Raw genomic sequence first — 6,872 nt, forward strand, 5'->3', positions numbered from 1 at the left:
TGTGTCCGTGGTTACAGTTAGTCTCTTATATTTTACGCGCACGCGCAGAAAGCCATAAATTTATTAGTTTCAGTTAAATGGATATTAATTAGAGTCACGTTGAATTGAATTAAGATGTCCGAGAAAAAGAAGCATTCAGGTTCTTTATATAAAAAAAAAGGAAATTAAGAGAAGCCGTTGAAGCAGAAAAGCAAGCGACAGCTTTAAAAATGTTCATAAGTGTAGGCATATGTAACATAAGCATGCCTCTGTATAATATTTCCATTGAAAAAAATTCAATGAGACCTTGTTTCACGCGGAACATACATAAAGTGAACCCTAAAATGCAAAAATGCGCTATTGAAAAGGTTACCATGGAAATGAAATCATGTGATCGCGAGGCACGAACTAAACTTGACATGGGCAAAGCCAGAAACGCGCGAGGAATTCTCACTAACTTCCGTTTCCAATCAGTAAAGTTGATGACGCTTATTTCGTCACGGAATTGTAAAGTACGTAATTTACGTCATATCCCGTGAACAAGGTTTCATTAACGAAAATGATTTTATGGCATACTTCTGAGTTATTATGTTACATATGGTGTAGGCATTAAATAATCCCGCAAAAAAGTGTTTTAATTAAGTTGTTAAAACAATTAATGTAAGGAATAAAAGAATTAAGTTTACTAAGAACAACCCGTGAGTTAAAAATAAAAATATCCATTATTTTTATCTTTAACTCACGGGTTCTTCGTAAACCTAATTCTTTTATTTCACATATATTAACCGTGATACTATTCAGTATGGACATTATTATTAATTAACTTAAGGTATACTAGTCTTGCCACCTTACCTAGTGTTTTAAGCTCCATGTAAAATGACCATGTACCAGAAAGAAGGTATTAAATATGTTTACACAAAGTATTTAGAAAGTAATTATAGGGATTATTTATTGTTATGAAAACGGTAAATTTAGAACATGGACATCGTAACGTTTTTACGGGGGGGGGGTAGTTTTATTTAGGCTCAAAATAAGAGGTTAACGGTAATAGTTAGTGTAGGGAGCTGTTGGCTCGATCTCGTGGCATGCAGGGCTTGCCACCACCCTCCTACGCATTGTAACCCGGCCACCTGAATTAAGGGCTTCAAAAGTCGCATGATGACTTAGGCCTAAGGTGGTGCCTTGGGTATTAGCCAAGCTGATTATTATTATTATTATTATTATTATTAAAACCCCCTTGCCCGGGTGAGAAAAATGTCTTGAGCCGGCCCTGGGAGGGCGCCACGTATATCAAAATGCTGGTGCGAACCAAATTCGAAGGACTCAAATATTATTCTTATTAGCACGTGTTTTAGAAATCAGATGTGATACACGTGAGGTACTATATGGGTTTGAAAATAATATGCACGTGATCACCACTTTCTTAAAAATCCGCTGGGCGCGCGGCCGTTCGCACCATTAACGAAGTCGGGGGGTCTCGCGCCGCCGGTTATACAGGAAAAAGCTAAAGGGGGGTCACACGCGAAATGTCCTTGTGAAACCTTTCTTAGTCTATGATCTATGTATGGATATTAATAAATGCGAAAATGCCAAAAATTCAGAATTATTTTCAAAACTAGACAGGTATATCTTCCACAAGGTTTTGAATTTTTAGTTATTGCCTTCAGAAATCCCAACGAAGGTTTGGGAACAATTAGAACATCCCCTACATGTTTTCAACAACTGGATAAATCTGTGTCTTGTAAATAAGGCAAAGAAGTAAGCAACTATGAGGGGATTAAAATGTAAAAAAGTGAATAATAAAAACAAATAAAATTGGTTTGCCTCCAAATGGATTTTCATTTTACTTTATCGCTATATTTAAGAGTCTACAAGTACAGGTCAACCATAAAACAAATTTACAAATTATTGGTTGATGGATCAATGGTAAATATCCTTTATTTTCTATAAAAATTTACAATTTACGGTTATACTAGCTTTATTGTTTTTCCTTTGCTCAAGGTTTTTTTTAAATATCCCCTGAATTAAATTAAAGAGTTCACTAAAATCCCCTAGAAATTAGGTAAATCTGAAATCTGTTCAAACCATCCCTTTAAGCCTTCTTTATCTTCTGGCTATCGAATTATACTTGCAGACACATTATAAAAAAATTATTGAGTCTTTTTAAGATGTTTCTAACACTGTTTTATGTTATGTTGAATCTGTCTGAAGTTTCATGGAATGATACACTCCAATGTCTAACAAACCAAGGACAGTAGATACAGGGACGAGAAAGTGTGTTGGCGGCCTCTGTTGGAATACATCACCTAAAACGACCTAAACGCAAGGAGAGTTAGTTGTAAACAAAAAAAAATGGTGGTCACCTAATTTTAGCGGTACTTAACGAGGCTTAAGTGTTCAAAACAAATGGACATTTTATTATTTACGCTCGTAGTTTTATTTTTAATTTAACATCAAAATGGTAAAAACTAACTACAATAATACTGTCCATGGTGAACCACGTCTTAACAATGGCCGCGGTTTGTTTACATCTAACTCCCCGTGAATATGAAGACGTTTAAAATCGAAATTTTTTTCCCGCTTTCTCGTCCCTGTATCTACTGTCCTTGAACAAACCAGAGGAATACTAATAGACGTTTATCTGGTGACAATACCTGTCTTCCACTTACAATTTTATTTTAACCATTACAATATTAAGTAATGAAACATCCCTGGAAAATGATCAGATGCTCTGAGCTACCAAATTTCCTGACTAGCTCTTCGTAAATGATAGGCCCAGGGCCGGATTAAGACGTTATGGGGCCCCAGTTAATTTTGGGGGCCCCTTTCAATAGCGAGCGAAGCAAGCTAGGCGCTTCCTCAATTTATAATTGAGAAATGGAAGGAAAATTCATTTTGCTGCCAGATTTAGTATGTCGTCAGGGGCGAGACGGCAGTCCTTCAGAGAATGTGGCAATCAAACGTTTTTGGTTCATAGGGGTGGACGCATTTACTAAAATTACTCCGGAAAATATTTTGTGAAAAGCAAATGATTAAAGTTTTGTACTTTTATTTTTTTTCGAACCCTCTTGGTGCCCCTTGTAGGCTTGGTGCCCTAGGCCCAGGCCTATTCGGCCTATGGATTAATCCGGCCCTGGATAGGCCTAACTCTAAATATACTCTTAAATTCAATATCATGATAACGATTAACAATTAAACTATCATAATATATTATACTCATTCGGAAATTTCGTGCCGTACTTAAAAGTAACATTTCCTATTACTTCAATTTCATCATCAGACGTGGAATCTGAGCTTGATATATCTGAATTTAAGAAATTAAGTAACATGCCCATTACGGCCGCCATTTTTTAATTTTATTTTAGGTTAGACTATTCGTGATCTAATCCCGAACTGTCCGGGAAATTTTGCTGACGTCAGAGCTCAGTCCTGAACAGATCTTTGAGCAGTCCAGGACTGGCGAATAGTTTTCACCTATAATGTTCCGCCACAAACTACCACAGGGGATATGGGGATATATTCATTCCAAGTAGCGTTATGGATTCCTGCTATCATCTACAACAGGAATCCATACCTCTACTTGGAATGCTTATCGCGGCAGATTTTCGTCTCGATGTGGCTGACGGTTTTTTTGACGTCACTATGTTAACTTAGCAAACATTTACGTGAGAGGGGAGCGCGCGCAGAGGGGATTTTTTCTCTCGAAGGCGGGAGAGTGATCTTACCGTACGCGATACGGCAGGATAAGCATTCCAAGTAAAGGTATGGATTCCTGACTACAATGAGTCCCAACGCCACTCCAATGTTTTTTTCAGTTTACAATAGATGTCGCTAACTAAAAAAAAATTACGAATTGGTTTTGTAAATTAATGTTATAATTCCCAATCAAAATTGGTGAGATTCGATGAAAAATTTCAAATGTTCGTGATCACAACAACCTCAGACCACCTACCACAAGAAGGACTTTTATCAACCTCGATAAAAAGGTGTCTTAAAAGTGATGCGTCGTTTTTGTAAGCAAACAGAAAATAGAGTGTGAAAATTCTTTATTTTACGAAATTATAATATAAAGTCGTACACGAGCCAGTTTTACCATATATTTTTTACTGTCACGCGTGCTCGTCTTTGTGACTTTAAAACTACCTCTACTTGCCGTAGGTGGCGCGCTCTTAAAAAAGCGGCATCACATTCGATACATAAAAAGTCTTGGGGTAGGTGGTCTGTGCAACAACTAAGTAAATTAAAAAAAATCATGTTACCATCAGATGGCTCTACATTCCGTCAGTCTTGATGGATGACGCAGAATACAATGGGGCGTCGGACAAATTAGGAGGCTAATAAACTCCACCTTAAGTAATGGAGGCTTTAGATCCTATTCACATTCGAGACAAATCATATTCGAGACAAATCATATTCGAGACAAATTATATTCGAGATAAATTATATTCGAGACAAATTATATTCGAGACAAATCATATTCGAGACAAATTACATTCGAGACAAATTATATTCGAGACAAATTATATTCGAGACAAATTATATTCGAGACAAATTATATTCGAGACAAATTATATTCGAGACAAATCATATTCGAGACAAATTATATTCGAGACAAATTATATTCGAGACAAATTATATTCGAGACAAATTATATTCGAGACAAATTATATTCGAGACAAATTATATTCGAGACAAATTATATTCAAGACAAATCATATTCGAGACAAATTATATTCAAGACAAATCATATTCGAGACAAATCATATTCGAGACAAATCATATTCGAGACAAATCCTTTTCGAGACAAATCATATTCGAGACAAATCATATTCGAGACAAATTATATTCGAGACAAATTATATTCGAGACAAATTATATTCGAGACAAATTATATTCGAGACAAATTATATTCGAGACAAATTATATTCGAGACAAATCATATTCGAGACAAATTATATTCGAGACAAATTATATTCGAGACAAATTATATTCGAGACAAATTATATTCGAGACAAATTATATTCGAGACAAATTATATTCGAGACAAATTATATTCGAGACAAATCATATTCGAGACAAATCATATTCGAGACAAATCATATTCGAGACAAATCATTTTCGAGACAAATCATTTTCGAGCTTAGTCAATTTTGGTCACTTTCGATCTTATTCAGATTCGAGGCTACTAATTTTTCAAATTTACTGGTGTTTCGAGACAAATCATATTCGAGACAAATCATATTCGAGACAAATTATATTCGAGACAAATTATATTCGAGACAAATTATATTCGAGACAAATCATATTCGAGACAAATTATATTCGAGATAAATTATATTCGAGACAAATTATATTCGAGACAAATTATATTCGAGACAAATTATATTCGAGACAAATCATATTCGAGACAAATCCTTTTCGAGACAAATCATATTCGAGACAAATCATATTCGAGACAAATTATATTCGAGACAAATTATATTCGAGACAAATTATATTCGAGACAAATTATATTCGAGACAAATTATATTCGAGACAAATTATATTCGAGACAAATCATATTCGAGACAAATTATATTCGAGACAAATTATATTCGAGACAAATTATATTCGAGACAAATTATATTCGAGACAAATTATATTCGAGACAAATTATATTCGAGACAAATCATATTCGAGACAAATCATATTCGAGACAAATCATATTCGAGACAAATCATTTTCGAGACAAATCATTTTCGAGCTTAGTCAATTTTGGTCACTTTCGATCTTATTCAGATTCGAGGCTACTAATTTTTCAAATTTACTGGTGTTTCGAGGCTATATCAGTTTCGAGACAAATCATTTTTTAGCTTAGTCAATTTGCCAGTTTCAATAACATTACCGCCATCTATAGGTTTCAAAAAAATTGTACTGAATAAGGTAGCGCGTTCTTAAAATTAGTATCACGCACGCTAAAGTCCATCTTGGCCAATGGGGGGCATGTTATTGAATACTGGGACGTTTAGGCTCCCATAAAACGTTTAATCCATTGTTAAATCAAGGACCTGCAAACCCACCAGCCCCACGCAAGAAGAACGCAGCTATCCTTTAAACACGCTAACGCAGTGTTGTGTACAAATTTCGAGACATTACGCTGAACGTTTTACGGGCGGGGGGAAGACAATTTCCGAATTTTCCCCTTCCGACGGCAGCAGGCGGTAAAGCGTCTAACCAATGAAAAATGTACACTAAAAAATGCACGACTTTTGACGGGTTGCGTTCTCCTTATGTGGGATGATGTGTTTGTTGCTTCTAGGTTAAACACACTTTATCCGATCCCAAGGTTCGTAAAAGAAAAGAGTTCAATCAATTTTAAATATCATGTCCTCGCCGGTATTGCTAACATTTGTGAGATCGGGGCCCTGGAAGTGGGGCATTTGCCTATTTTAGTAATTGTTGGCGATTTAATTTCTAACGATTTTCGACTTCAAATGCACACAACTTTTATAAATTAAGACCGACTTTGTTGTAAATTATATTTTTAGTTAGTACTGATTATTTGTGCACTACGTTTTCGGTTGCGTTAACAAATTTTAAGTTTAAGTGATGTTTCTGGCCAATTCGCGGGACCCAATCGAACCGCGTACGCGCTATTGTGATATTTGAATTTCGTACCAATTGATACAGGCGCCATCTAGCTCGAAAACAAATCGTTCGGGTTTTATCTACCTTATTTCCAAAACCAGGTAACTCTAAAAAATGAATTATTCGATACAATTCATTTAAATTAAGGTGTTCGCGTTTCGCTACCTTATTTCCAAAACCCGGTAACTCGAAAAATTCAGTTTGTATAAAAATAATTTAAATTAACGTGTTCGAGTTTCGCTACCTTAGTTAAAAAACCGGGTAAC

This window comes from Leiobunum rupestre, chromosome 11 (genome assembly GCF_980474605.1).
Source record: "Leiobunum rupestre chromosome 11, qqLeiRupe1.1.hap1, whole genome shotgun sequence".
Taxonomy (NCBI): domain Eukaryota; kingdom Metazoa; phylum Arthropoda; class Arachnida; order Opiliones; family Sclerosomatidae; genus Leiobunum; species Leiobunum rupestre.